The sequence below is a fragment of the Medicago sativa genome, chromosome 3 (genome assembly GCF_051527215.1).
Source record: "Medicago sativa cultivar Bolivia chromosome 3, Bolivia_mono, whole genome shotgun sequence".
Taxonomy (NCBI): domain Eukaryota; kingdom Viridiplantae; phylum Streptophyta; class Magnoliopsida; order Fabales; family Fabaceae; genus Medicago; species Medicago sativa.
In genome coordinates, this window is record NC_140751.1 from 58,664,811 (window position 1) to 58,679,068 (window position 14,258).

The 14,258-nt window shown below is 37.0% G+C and overlaps 1 pseudogene; it reads right to left on the minus strand.

The window, feature by feature from the left end:
• Positions 1–6,379: 6,379 nt before the first annotated feature.
• Positions 6,380–7,814, minus strand: LOC146938612 (F-box/kelch-repeat protein At3g23880-like; annotated as a pseudogene).
• Between the last annotated feature and the right edge of the window lie 6,444 nt (positions 7,815–14,258).

Genomic DNA, 14,258 nt, shown 5'->3' on the forward strand with positions numbered 1-14,258 from the left:
CAACCATTTAGATTTGTGACACGTGATAAACTCACATTGTGATTTTTAAAAAATATAAATAAAATCCCACTATTTATATACACAGGCTCCTCATGAACATCTAACTTCTAAGTGCTCTCTTTTTTTGGTTGAGAAAAAAGGCAAGGACGATTGATGATATTTATCGAGAAAAATTGAACAATTTTTTATATTCTAACAGTTGTATTTATATAGTAATTAAAAAAAATATTTATCAGGCAAAGAAATTCTATAAAAGACTTGGAGAAGGCCAGAACCCTTAACAACAAAAGTGCTTACATCAAAACAGAAAGAGGGTGCAAAACATTACATCACAGATCTATAATTAGGAAGGCTTGTGCAAATCCTCAATGAATTAAACTGACAAAGCAACTGATAAAAGAACAACATCAGGGAAAAGGCAGAAGCTACTAGTTAAACACCCAGGTTCACAAAGATGCTTTGAACACCTAATGAGATAGAATCAACATTATCATAGAACAGATCTTGTTGCCTGAACAAGATGTTGCAAATAACACTTCCCATGTATTCTTTTGCAATGGAACCAACTATTCGGTATATGTCGAGGCAGCTTTGGAGGTACCCTTTTGGGCACAGGTCCTCATTCCGGCTGAGTTGAAGTTAGTAGGCTTCACTTTGTTTTCCTGCTTCTTCTGCTTTCTCTCTGCCTTAGTACTCTCCGACAGACTTGGATAGTGCTGCTCAAAGTAAGTTTTGAGAATAATGCACATCGTAACAATGCAACATGTATTACAACATTTTGCTATACTCATTGAACATTTTTTAATACTCATCAACCATTTTTATGTTAAACAAAAGCTAACTTTTTTTTTCACAGTATTAAAAATTTTATTTAGTGTTTCTCGTCTATCATATTCCATAAAATTAAGTTTTTTTTGTCAAAAAAAAAATGTGAATGCCTTTTTGTTTTTCTATTGATACTCATTAAAAATACCTTTCTTATATTCTTTTTATTTTTTCTATAAAGGAAAAAAAAAAAAAAAGACTACATTCTAAGTAACCAAGTATCTGTAAAATCTGCAAAGAGAAGGTCCGATAAGCTTGGATGAGAGATCTCCACAGTGAATACCTACACAAAATATTTGACAGTACAGCATAAGGCATGGACGGATTCAATATAAGTCTAAGTGTGGCTATAGCCACACATAAAAAAAATTCATTTTTTTTTATATATATGAATGATGTTCTACAATTTGAGGACTGTCAAGGTTTTGGTAGTTAGAACAAACTTAGGGAATGTGGTATGATAATAACTGAAAATGTGGCATAGATTGATGCTAAGGTTTTGAACTGCAGTAAAAACAAATTTGGAGATATCGTTTTTAAAGAAGTAGTGACATTTGATGTGGAATGAGTATGGGTAGTGTTATCTCGCTTGGTCATGACCCGTTCGACAAAATTAGAAAAGGTTAAAGCGTCTCGAAAATGCTTGTAATCGAAGCTGAAGACGAGTTGTGAGAGAAAGAGTGGTTTCCATCTCTCTGAGAGAATGCTTGTGACGGCTGCGTCGTTGGTGGGAAGAAGTGAATCTGGAAAATTGCTGATTCTGTCTTCTTTTTCTTGAATTGAAAGGCGCAGCGGCCATGACATTGTGGTGGCCGATGGGGGAATGAAAAAAGCCAAGTTTTTTTTGTGTTTTCTTATCCCATTCTCATGTATACACACAGCTCGGGTGTTACTTCTCTGACTTGTAAAAACAACGAAACCAAAAACAAAAATATCTTGTTTTTTATTTTTGAAAGAAATCTTTTTGCGATCTTAATTGAAAAATAATAAAAATTTAACTTTCAATATGGGTTTCGATTTTGTTTTATGTTACAATGTATCTTTTTGGTATAATTTTTTTTTTTGTATAAGAAGTTTTTTTGTACAAAAAAGATTATACTTTTATTTGAATTTAAATTACATCTACAGTAAAGGTAAATTCTAGCCACTAGAATACCCGACAAACAAAAATTCAAATTTATATTAAGTGTAGTTTTTTTAACTAATGAAGATTAAAATACGTTGACCCATTTATAATAAAACTGAACTCCGCCAAAATATCAACGGTTACATTTTTAAGAGAATTGCTACTTTCAGCGAATAAATTTGTCCCGACATCATCACGATGGTTGTTAGTTACTTATCTCACCTCCACCTCTTTATTTTGCAACCCCCCATGTATTCCATCAAATCCTTAATCCAACGGTTGAACACAATTCGTGAAGCATTCCTGATAAATTCTTTCCCTTGAAACCCCCCATGTATTCCATCAAATCCTTAATCCAACGGTTGAACACAATTCGTGAAGCATTCCTGATAAATTCTTTCCCTTGAAATAGAATGGCTCCATTTTTAATATCACTAATTTAGAGCAATTTAGTGAACAACTCAATCTCGAGCCAAACAAGTGACGGTTACAAGATCAGTGCATATCTAAAGAACAAGGCATGGAGCTCATGCGTTTCTGTTAAGTGTAGAATGTACTTTAAAGAGCGAAGTTGGGGGTAAAAACAAGTCATTGGAGGATATCATCAATGACTCAGAACCTTTGCAAAGTACATGAAGTTACCAGAGTACTTGTTCATATGTTCAGTTACCATAACATACATGAAGTTACCAGAGTACTTAACAAAAACCATGCATGCCACGAATGTATTCCACCCAATATTTCATACTTGAGACTTAGGTAACCCACACTACTAAAGTTTTAATCATAACATCGTCAACTTCTCGACAGATTCACTTTGCAACGCTTCTTAGGTAATGACAGCCAACTTTGATACCATTTGATAAACACTCAGGCACTTAGGAAATTCTCCCTTAATACCTGTCAAAGAGGAAATTCTCCCTATATATTTCACCGAATATCCCGTACTGTTCGATGTGAAACTTAGTCGCCCCATTATACCCAAGCTCCTATCAATACTTTATAGGATTGAATTTTAATGCAAGTCAAGTCAATTCCCAGTTCCCTGCTTAGTAAGCAGCAGATTAAACAATTCAACGCTAGGTAAGAAACAATTTTAAATTTTATCACATTCTCGCTCTTCCCAACCCAAGATACCATTGATCCAGCATTGGAGAAGGATGTTCAATAAAACTTTATTGTTTTATCTGTTAATCTTGCATTCTGAATCAGTGTATCTCATCATCTTCAATACAAGTTATTTCAGCCAAGGCCCAAAATCATATCACAGTCCATGCAATTGGCATTGGCTCATTTGATAACATAAATCCTATTTCTAACATAAAACTGATAAAAGCCATAAATAGAATGTAAGAAGCAAGAGTTTTGGATAGAATTTGACCCACCTTGAAACAACCTTGAAAATAAACGAGATTTCATATTAAATATATAGGAAAGGATTCTTGAATCATGTTTTAAAGTAAAACACAAGCAAATAAAATTGACAAATTAAATTAAGCAAATTAATTAATTCAGAAAAGCAGAGGTTGTGAATTTATGCTTGTTCAACGCAGATACAGTTGAGAGATAATTAAAGACAAAATTCGCTATCTAAAATTAACACCAGTAATGATTCTGCTAAAATACAGAACAATTGAGTCGTACTTCACATAAAAATTCAAGGAAAACAAATAAAAGAAGGAAAGGTAGCACACTTTTGGTTACAAATTCATTTGATCACAGAATTACTTATGATACAAGCTAGTAATAGCTATATACTAAAAATATAAGTAACCCAAAAAAACAAAGATAGGGATTTTAAGATACTCAAATATGTGAACTTATGTGAACTTACTCAACCGTTTTTGTCTCATAAAAAATAAATGTACTTTCTTCTACAACCTAATAAAATGGAAAAAATACAGGCCTCTAAATTACACTCTACATTGTACATCTATGAAGGCAACTAAACAAGTGAAAATAAATGTACTTTCTTCTACAACCTACTATTTACATAGAATTCTATCAGATTAACATGGAAATTAAGCTTTTGTTCTAGTTGCTTAATTAATGGTGTGTATTTGTGTTCTTTGCCTTCGCGACGAGGAAAACACCTTAAGAGTTCCGGACAAGAATTGGAACATAAGTTGCAAGGACAAGAATATCAATTTCAGGGTCACACACATGATTCCTCTTTAAGTTTTGAAGAAAATATTTCACTACTAAAATAAAGCCCCAGCTTATAAGTTAAAGGTAAAAATGGCTGTGTTGCTTTTTCTATTTTCTACAAGTTTGTTTTCCTCTAACCGTTGTTAAAACCTAGTGGTTGGCTTTGAGATATTTTATGTGGAATCCGGGGTTCGAACTCGGGTCATCACATTTCACCCTCCTCATATTTGTCTATATGTGAGTATATGTGACCACTAGCCCAATAGCAAAATAAATAAGTAAAAGGTCAGAAATTTTATGTGCTTACATGTTGGCAAACATAATCTGGATTTCTCAAATAGTCAATTTGAACAACATAGCTCATTGACATTTGAAAGATGCCGTTTCAGCCTACACCACCCTAAATAGGAAATTTTTTTGCATCGACCCTTCTACTAGAGGGCTTATCCAGTGTTCGACACCGACACACATATTATTACTTTCAATTTTGTTATTTTCTTAAATTATTACCGATGTTGATGTGTCAGTGTCGTTTTCAATGTTCGTGTTTGTGTCAACACTTCATAGAAGAAATTACACCAACCCCAACCGCTCGTGAAAGCGCTCTGAGGAAATGGGCGGTCCCACTCTCGCAAGGCGCTGTCTGGCTAATTTAATGTATGGCTATTTAATCTTATTGCTTGCATTGTGCTTTGATTTAACGTTTGCTGCTCATAAATTAGAGTTTGTTGTTATGTAAATTTTGTGCTTTATTACTTTTTGTAGGTTCAATTGTTGCATGAGGTTAATCTTCATTGCAATCATAATTCTATTGTGAAGCTTATTCGGGGTCCCTCTGTAATTGGAAAGGCTAAAACCTCGGCTTATTTTTGCACTATTGAAAATGACATAGAATCCTTGCTCATAAGGTTTTTTCATAAGGAGATAAGCTAAATCATCTCAGACTTTTTATTTCAAGCATTGGTTTTAGCATATTGGGATTTTTTTTTGTGTGCTATGTAGGAGGGGATTCATTTGGTTGTGGCAGTACACAATAAAGCATCCTTGAGCATGACTAAGTAATTATTCTAACCATTACATAAAATCTCACATTATAAGATCTCTAAACGATGTGCATCTACTTAATATTTGAAAAGTTTTCCTTTTCTTTTATGAAAATGTCAACGAGTTGTTTAGTGTGTGATCTTTTATAGGGAAATGTTCACTGTAGAGTTAGTGGTTATCTTAGTTTATGGGATCGAATTCTGAGCTTCCTTAAAACTCTTTCAATGCCCCTTAGCGCAATAACCAAGCTACCTATGCAAAACAAGACTAAAGAAAGTTGCTTTTCCACCAATCCTTTGCTCTAAATAATCTAGAGTTGCTTGTTGACGGGAAAACATTCCTCTGTTAGTGAGTGAGAAGTGGCATCGTTTTGGTAATCTTCATCACTGACATCGGTCGTTCCGAGTTCAGGACCCAAGCAAAAGTGAATAAACGTTTTTCAAGGCAGAAAACCAACACAAATATTCTTATTCCACGAGTAGAACAAGAGGAGTGTTTTTCTCAATGATGATGTGCCATTTTCTATTTAAGGATGACACCAAAGCTTACCTTCATATTAGATATTGTTCTTGACAGGATTGGCTTTGTTGCCTTTCTTAGTTGTGTTTCCACTTCATGTCAGATTGGCTTTGAGCGTGATTTATGCTCAAGTAACTAAAATTTAAAACCTAGATAGATCCCAAAAGATTATCAAGATAATCAAAATCCATTAGATTTCAAATGGACAGAACTAACATTGTATACCATTATAGGATCTTCTATTTCATGTTCTGAGTGCACATCACCGTGATTACTATCACAAAAGGAAAGAATCAACTACTTCAAATAAGAGAACATTGATGCTTCATTATGTTCTTGTTTAAGAACAAAGGAAATAGGAAAACTATATTGCAATGAATTAAATTTCGTTAAAGAAAAAATTTCCATGCCGATATTTTAGGTCCTGTAGCGCCACATTGACATCCTCATATCAGAAAGAAGGTGATATCAAACTCTCCAAACAAACTTCTGAGGTAACTGGACTCTTGATGTCTTGCGTCAAGGTTTTCTTAAAAGTGCCATTTTTGAAATCATAAACGACCAACTTTATTCTCGGTGCCCAAAGCGAACAATCCATTAGCACTTCGTCATCCTCATAAACCCATAGTGGCTTGGCATATCGAGATAAGATAGAATCATTCATGTTGGGGACACGATACAATTTAGTCCAAGACTCTTCATTTCCATATTCCTTCATCAACCAAACATTAGATAACTCCAAACCGTATGCAACGAAACACAAACAATCCCTCAAAACACCCAGCAACACATAGCGCACATTTTCCCCTTCATAATTAGGGGGCAATATTCTTCTGTATGATTCAATAACCAAATCAAAAGAAACAACACTATGATTATCACTATCCGCATATGTAATCCAATTAAATGCACCATTCACGAATATGAGAAGTTTACTATCAAAACGATGTGGAGGATGTAAGTCCCCATGAATCATTCTCCAAGAATTATTACCCCAAAGGATAAACATCAGTTGCATGCTCATAGCCAAATCCATAATTAACAAGAAAGCATTCTCCTTGAAATCTAAAAGAAGGCAATATTTTGAATTTTGAAATGGAAGGGTTAAACAAAAGGACATGGGTTTGTTTAACAATAATAAAGTCTATAATAGCCAAACAAAGGATTCCATTGCAAGAGCCAGCAATATTATTGTATAGTGTGAAATTCTAGCGTACTTGTTTTATTAGGTTCTGTCAGATGTTTAAACGTTTGTGATGTTCCGATTAATGTTTCAACATCATGCGATACACAGAAAACAAAACAAGAAAATACAGTGCAGACATCTAAAGAACACAGGAAGTTTGTTGACCCAGTTCAGCACAACACGCTTACATCTGGGGGCTACCAAGCCAGGAAGGAAATCCACTAGTGTAGTCCTTATTTAATAGCTCTCAGCAAACTCCTCGTTTACACTATATGACCTAGGACCTACCCGTCTAGATTTCAACCTAGGAACTGCTAGATCTGAGATCCCATCTCACTATCCTAATGGTCAGTCACTACCCCAGTGACCTATCAGACCTCAAACACAAAAGATAGAAGTTACCTTCCAACACAAACAACCAAACCTTGTTTCACAACTTCGGTTTGATGCACAAGAGTATCAATACTCACAAAACTAGTCCTAAACAAGTATCTAAACACGACACTAGCACGAACACAGTAAATATCCAAAACCTGCATCACAATCGATACAAGAGTAGAATACATGAAGACTCAAACCCTAAAAATCTAAACTTTTTAGCGTGACGGCTTGAATGAACAATTAGGTCTTTAAGTCTTCCTTTTATACTGAAGCTGTTTGGGCTAAATAATACGTTGGGCTTCAGTAAAGTTGCAGATCGGTTCAGCAAACCTGCAAAACAGAATCAGATACAAATCTGGAAAGTCCTAATATGTCGGAACCTATATTAAAACATTCCAAATCGTAACAAATATTTCCTAAAATAAAATGTCTATTTTAGTAATATTCCACAGCTGATTCTAATATGATATGCGCATTACTTGGTCAGTAAGTAAAAGGAAATACAATTTCCTTAATGGATAAACTACGCGCGTACAGATAAGGCAGAACCCAGGCATACTGAACCATGCCAGGATGTTGGAACATTGTATCCAACATCTCACAGAGCTGCCTAACCACATGCTAGAACATTGGTTCCTACTTACAGAACAAGGATATTTGTTTTAGCAATAATGCAGCCAATACAAATACCCAACAATCTCCCCCTTTGGCAAATTTTTGGCTAAAACAAATTAAGCCCAATTCTTATGAAACTGAGGGATTCAAAGATACCATTCCTCTAAGAGCATGAGCATACACCATGGAAGAAACAGCTAGCACACCGAATCCAAAGAGACACCATAGTTACACTTCCTCAAGTCATCACGAACACATATTCAAGAAGAAGAAGTAGCAGACAGTATCACTCTAGAGAAAGCAAAAAGTGTGCATACATAGAATACCTCACGTATCTTCAATCTCAGCGTAAGCTGGCAGAGGTATTACACTGGATCAGAGACATGCAGCAGCGGATCAGATCAATAGCATAGTCTCAAGAGCTAAGGAAAAATAAATTCCTGAGCTACAACTAGGGAACATAAGTTCTTGTATAGAAGATGAAGAGAGAACCAATTTCTCTCAAGAGCAGAGGAAAAATAAATTCCAATGCTACAGTCAAGGAAGATAACTTCCAACACAGAAGTGGAGAGATGCAAGCTCTCTCAAGAGCAGAGGGAAAACAAGTTCCAATGCTACAGACATAGGATGTTCCATCATCCTTTAGCACATCAGACAGGAGTACCTGCCACACATAGAGGCAAGGAAAAATAAATTTCCCATACCTACAGAGTACTGTCACCGACCATAGAAGCACAGAAACCTAAATTCCTATACATACATGTGACAGACTTGGATGTCTTCAGAGAACTATCACAAACAGCAAATAGAAGTCAGGAAACACAAATTTCCAAACTTACAAGTGATAGATATAGATGTTAAAACTTCTGACTCAACACCCTTCACCCAGCTTGGTCAAAGCACAAGCACACATAGAAGTATCACTCCCCCTGAATATGAGATCTTATGAGTGACTACTTACAGGAATATTCCAATACTCCCCCTGAATACATGCATATAGAAAATCTGGACTTACAAAAGCTCCAAATAAAATTCAGGATCTGGGCATATACATTCTAGGAATATTCACAAACTAGCAACCTATCAACAAAGATATGCTAGCAGACCTGTCAAAGGTCACACACAAAACTTAGACTTTAAAAAGTCATACAAACATGTTCCATAAAATAGGACAGTAAATAGAAACGTGTACACTTAGAATTCTAAGAATAAATTCTCAGAATTACATCAAGATGTCGCAGCTTAAGTGCCAACATCTGCACAGAGTCTCACAGGCACGTTCCAACCTAGGATAGAGCATTTGCAGGGAACATGTACAACATCTGAGAAAACCAGAATCTCAGAAGCATAGAGATGTTCTAGCACAAGTGCTAACATCTGCACTTGTCTTCATAGACATGTTCCAACATATCAGAGAATGTCATCAAGGAACATGTACAAATAAAATACTGAGATAGATTTTCAGATTATCGTGAAGACCTATCAAAACATCAAGATGTTGCGACATGGGAGCCAACATCTACACACAAGCCTGAAATAGTTGCAACAAAAATGCAACAACATAGAGCAGCAGCAGCAAAACAAAACAGGCATATATAGATACATGCAAAGTAGCACATATACAGAAGGGAGTATAAGCAAGAAACATCAATTTTTCTCCCCCTTTTTAGCCACAAAATATGCCAAACAATATAGAGTACACAACACATTGTAATAATCCAAGGTTTGCATGCATTAACCAGAAAAACCACAATGTAACACATAATAGCTAGAAAACAAAATAGAGTGCTGAAGAGAATACGGTTACAGACCAATTAGGCACACATAAGTGCACTAAACAAAAGAAACAGGGCTATGCCCACAACATATGTTTTGAAATTACAACAAAACAAACAATCATTCAGCTGCCTCTGAGCTGCTTCCAGAAGCTTCTGCATCATCCAGGTCCTCATCACCAGTATCAGCCTCTTCCTCATCCTCATTGGCAGCCTCAGCATCCTCATCATTCCCTGCATCTTCATTACCAACAGCATCTTCTTCATCATTCTCAGCACCTTCCATTTCCAAGGCATGGATCATTAGTTCAAACTGGGTCTTCCTTTCATCCAGCATGACACAGGTATCTTTCAGAGCAACAATGATTTCTTTCTTAGTCATGGTCTCTGCAGCAGGGTTGGAGGTGGATGTTCCACCAAGATCTGGAGCATGATTGTCTCCAAAAAGTTTTTGATGAATGGTGAGAGGGGAGTCTCTCTTCTTTGGTAGATCAGAGGTAGTGACAAGACTAGGATGTTGGTCAAGAATAATACTACACAACAGTGAGGGAAAGGCTATAGGAAATCTGACAGCATCAGTTTTTGCATGTCTCACGGTTTGATCAAATATGTATCTACCAAAGTCCATCTTAACTTTAGTGCCCACTGCATATATAAATTTAGTCAAACCTGTTGCAATATCTGATGTGTGAGTTGTAGGTACCCAATTTGCTGCTCCAATTCTGTTGAGAATAACATACTTTACACTCAGCTATCCAGACGAGATTTTTCCTCTCTTTGGCCAAGTTCTTACCTTGTTAGCAGTCACCTCCCTGCAAACTTGATTGTCAGTTGCTTCCAGCTCAGCTACCCCTTCTTCAGCACTCCCCAGAAACTTGTTGATGATGTTGGGTGAAAAGTTGACACATTTGCCTCTGACATATATTTTCTGATATTCCCTGCTCAGAGGGTTGTCACAGTCTTCCAGAATGTTTACCACAAACTCTTTAACCAGTTTCTCATAGCACTCTCCAAGATTGCACACAGTTTTCATAAGTCCTGCTTCTTTGATTAGTTCCATTACCTCTTTGATTTTAACAGTCTCTTCACTCAGTTCTCTTTCAACAGCCACCCTTCTGTGATAGATAAACTTCCATCTGAGTGCAGATTCAGGAAATTGGAATGAGACATTGTCATTAGGCACTTTTTCAACAGTCTGTGCCCCCTTTTTCCCAGCAGACTTCATTCTTCCAGCAGTGGTGATGTTTGGAACATCTTCCACAACATCATGGTTTGACTCACTTGAGGAAACCACTTTTCTTTTCTTTGAACTTCCACCATTAGTTTTCACCTGAACCTTACTCCATCCCTTCTTAGGACCTATTCCAGTGGTTTTTGTTCTCCTGGGAGTTTCAGTTGCTGACGCAGTCACTTTCTTGGGAACAGTGGTGGAGGGTGTTATAGCCACCCCTTTGTTGCTCCTTAGCCTCTTTGCCATACTACCACCAGGAGTTTCTTTTAGAGGAATGTCTTCCTGATCCACTTCATCCACATCAACCACATTCTCATCCTTCTCTTTGTCCTCAGATTCTTCTTCCTCCTCCATTTCTTTAGAGAGCTCTTCTGACTTTTGTCCTTCTTTACCATCCTTTTTAGAGTTAGCAGAGTTAGCATCTGTTTCTGGCTCAATCTCTTCAGTAGGATCCATACTCTCACCATCAGCAGTAGTCCCACCAACAGAGTTCTCAGGTTGGTCCAATGATGTTTCAACATCCGGTCCAACATTCTCTCGATCATGATTTTTACCGACAGAATCATCAGCCGTTGCCTTGTTAGCATCATCAGTGTCCATATTTTCAGTGCTCTCTATAGCATCATTCAAGTCTTCTAATCCTAGTTTTCTACCAGTCTCAGAAGCATTTATAGTAAGGGTTTCGGCGAGATTACCTTCTTTTCTGTCAGGGACAGATTTTTCTTCCCGCAGAGTTGGAACATCATCTGATTCCTTAAGTGTTTCTTTGCCCTTATTTTGCATCATTTCCCGCTCAAAGACGTTGGCCTGAGAATCTCTTGATTCTCTTTTCTTGGCAGATTTCTTCTTGTGAGCAGATTTGGAAATGGCTTTCCTTTTGGTAGAGATGGGAGTAACGATTGTGAGAAGCTCAATCCTCTTAGGAACAGAGGCTTCTTTGTTACGACAATCTGAAGTACTCCTTTTTGAGGGTGTCAGGTCTGATTTGAATTTCATGGTGAGTTGAAGTGGGTATGAAGATTTAGTTTGATTGGATGAAAGATGGTGAAGAACCTTGTTAAATTGCTTTGGTGAGTTCTTCATCCGATACATATTCTTCCTGAGAATCATTTGTGTCACTGTTAGATGAAAAGGCTATGTTTTTCTCTTTCTTCACTTCTTTGTGATTGATCATAATTTCAAAATTCTGAAGAGATCCAATTAATTCATCAATCCTCATATTAGAGACATCCTGAGCCTCTTCTATAGCAATGACTTTCATGTCAAATCTCTTGGGTAGAGATCTGAGAATCTTTCCCACAAGTTTTTCATCAGAGATTTTTTCTCCAAGAGATGCAAAGGAGTTTGCAAAATCTAGAATATTCAGGTGGTAGTTCTGAATGGTTCATCTTCCAACATTTTCATATTTTCAAATTTTGTAGTAAGTAATTGGATTTTAGCACTTTTCACCTTAGTTGTACCTTCATGTGTAGTTTTGAGAATCTCCCATGCATCCTTGGCCACAGTACATTGCTTGATCAGTCTGAACATGTTCTTGTCTACCCCATTGAACAGAGCATTCAATGCCTTTGAGTTTCCAAAAGCCAATTCATCTTCATCAGCACTCCATTCTTCTTCTGGTTTCAACACATCAGTCCTGTTGCCATTAGCATCAAGTTGTACAGGATGTTCCCAACCTCTCAGAACTGCCTTCCATGTTTTGCTGTCAATGGATTTGAGAAAAGCACACATACGTGATTTCCAATAATCATAGTTAGATCCATCCAACAGAGGGGGCCTGTTTACAAATCAACCTTCCTTGTCCATAGTGCTAGAATAAAACTCCCTGGAGCTCACCCTAAAACAGGCAGGGTGCCTGCTCTGATGCCAATTGAAATTCTAGCGTACTTGTTTTATTAGGTTCTGTCAGATGTTTAAACGTTTGTGATGTTCCGATTAATGTTTCAACATCATGCGATACACAGAAAATAAAACAAGAAAATACAGTGCATACAAGTAAAGAACACAGGAAGTTTGTTGACCCAGTTCAACACAACACGCTTACATCTGGGGGCTACCAAGCCAGGAAGGAAATCCACTAGTGTAGTCCTTATTCAATAGCTCTCAGCAAACTCCTCGTTTACACTATATGACCTAGGACCTACCCATCTAGATTTCAACCTAGGAACTCCTAGATCTGAGATCCCATCTCACTATCCTAATGGTCAGTCACTGCCCCAGTGACCTATCAGACCTCAAACACAAAAGATAGAAGTTATTTTCCAACACAAACAACCAAACCTTGCTTCACAACTTCGGTTTGATGCACAAGAGTATCAATACTCACAAAACTAGTCCTAAACAAGTACCTAAACACGGCACTAGCAAGAACACAGTAAAGATCCTAAACCTGCATCACAATCGATACAATAGTAGAATACATGAAGACTCAAACCCTAAAAATCTAAACTTTTTAGCGTGACAGCTTGAATGAACAATTAGGTCTTCAAGTCTTCCATTTATACTGAAGATGCTTGGGCTAAATAATACGTTGGGCTTCAGTAAAGTTGCAGATCGGTTCAGCAAACCTGCAAAACAGAATCAGATACAAATCTGGAAAGACCTAATATGTCGGAACTTATATTAAAACATTCCAAATCGTAACAAATATTTCCTAAAATAAAATGTCTATTTTAGTAATATTCCACAGCTGATTCTAATAAGATATGCGCGTTACTTGGTCAGTAAGTAAAAGGAAATACGATTTCCTTAATGGATAAACTACGCGCGTACAGATAAGGCAGAACCCAGGCATACTGAACCATGCCAGGATGTTGGAACATTGTATCCAACATCTCACAGAGCTGCCTAAACACATGCTGGAACAATGGTTCCAACTTACAGAACAAGGATAGTTGTTTTAGCAATAATGCAGCCAATACAAATACCCAACATAGTGGGTCAAAAGGAAAGTGTAGTTGGGTGCTTTTAACTGTTATAGAGTTAAAAATGGAGCGATGTGGGTGAACAATGGAGTGAAGTTGGTAAAAGATTAGTGTTGACTTGCGTGTAGTTAAGACAAGGTTGCGGTGGGTGGTTGATAAACGAAGGAGCTTCTTTGCGGAATTGGGATCAGAAATTAGGGTATTGAAGGACTTACTTAAACATCGAAGTTGTAAGAGGAGCTTGACGGGGAGCCAATCTCTGCCACCAATTCGAGTGGGAGATCGTGCAGCGATGAACCTATGAACGGTCAGAAGAGATGAATAGTGAACATAAGATTGATTTTAGGGTTCTAATCAATTTGGTAGTCAGCTGCTGCCTCTTGGTGGTGGTGGTTCTTTCCTTCATCTGACAAGGAACGACGTCGGTTAGGTCACTGTTGCCCTCCCTATATAATGAAATAGAACCCAATGAAAGAGAATAAAT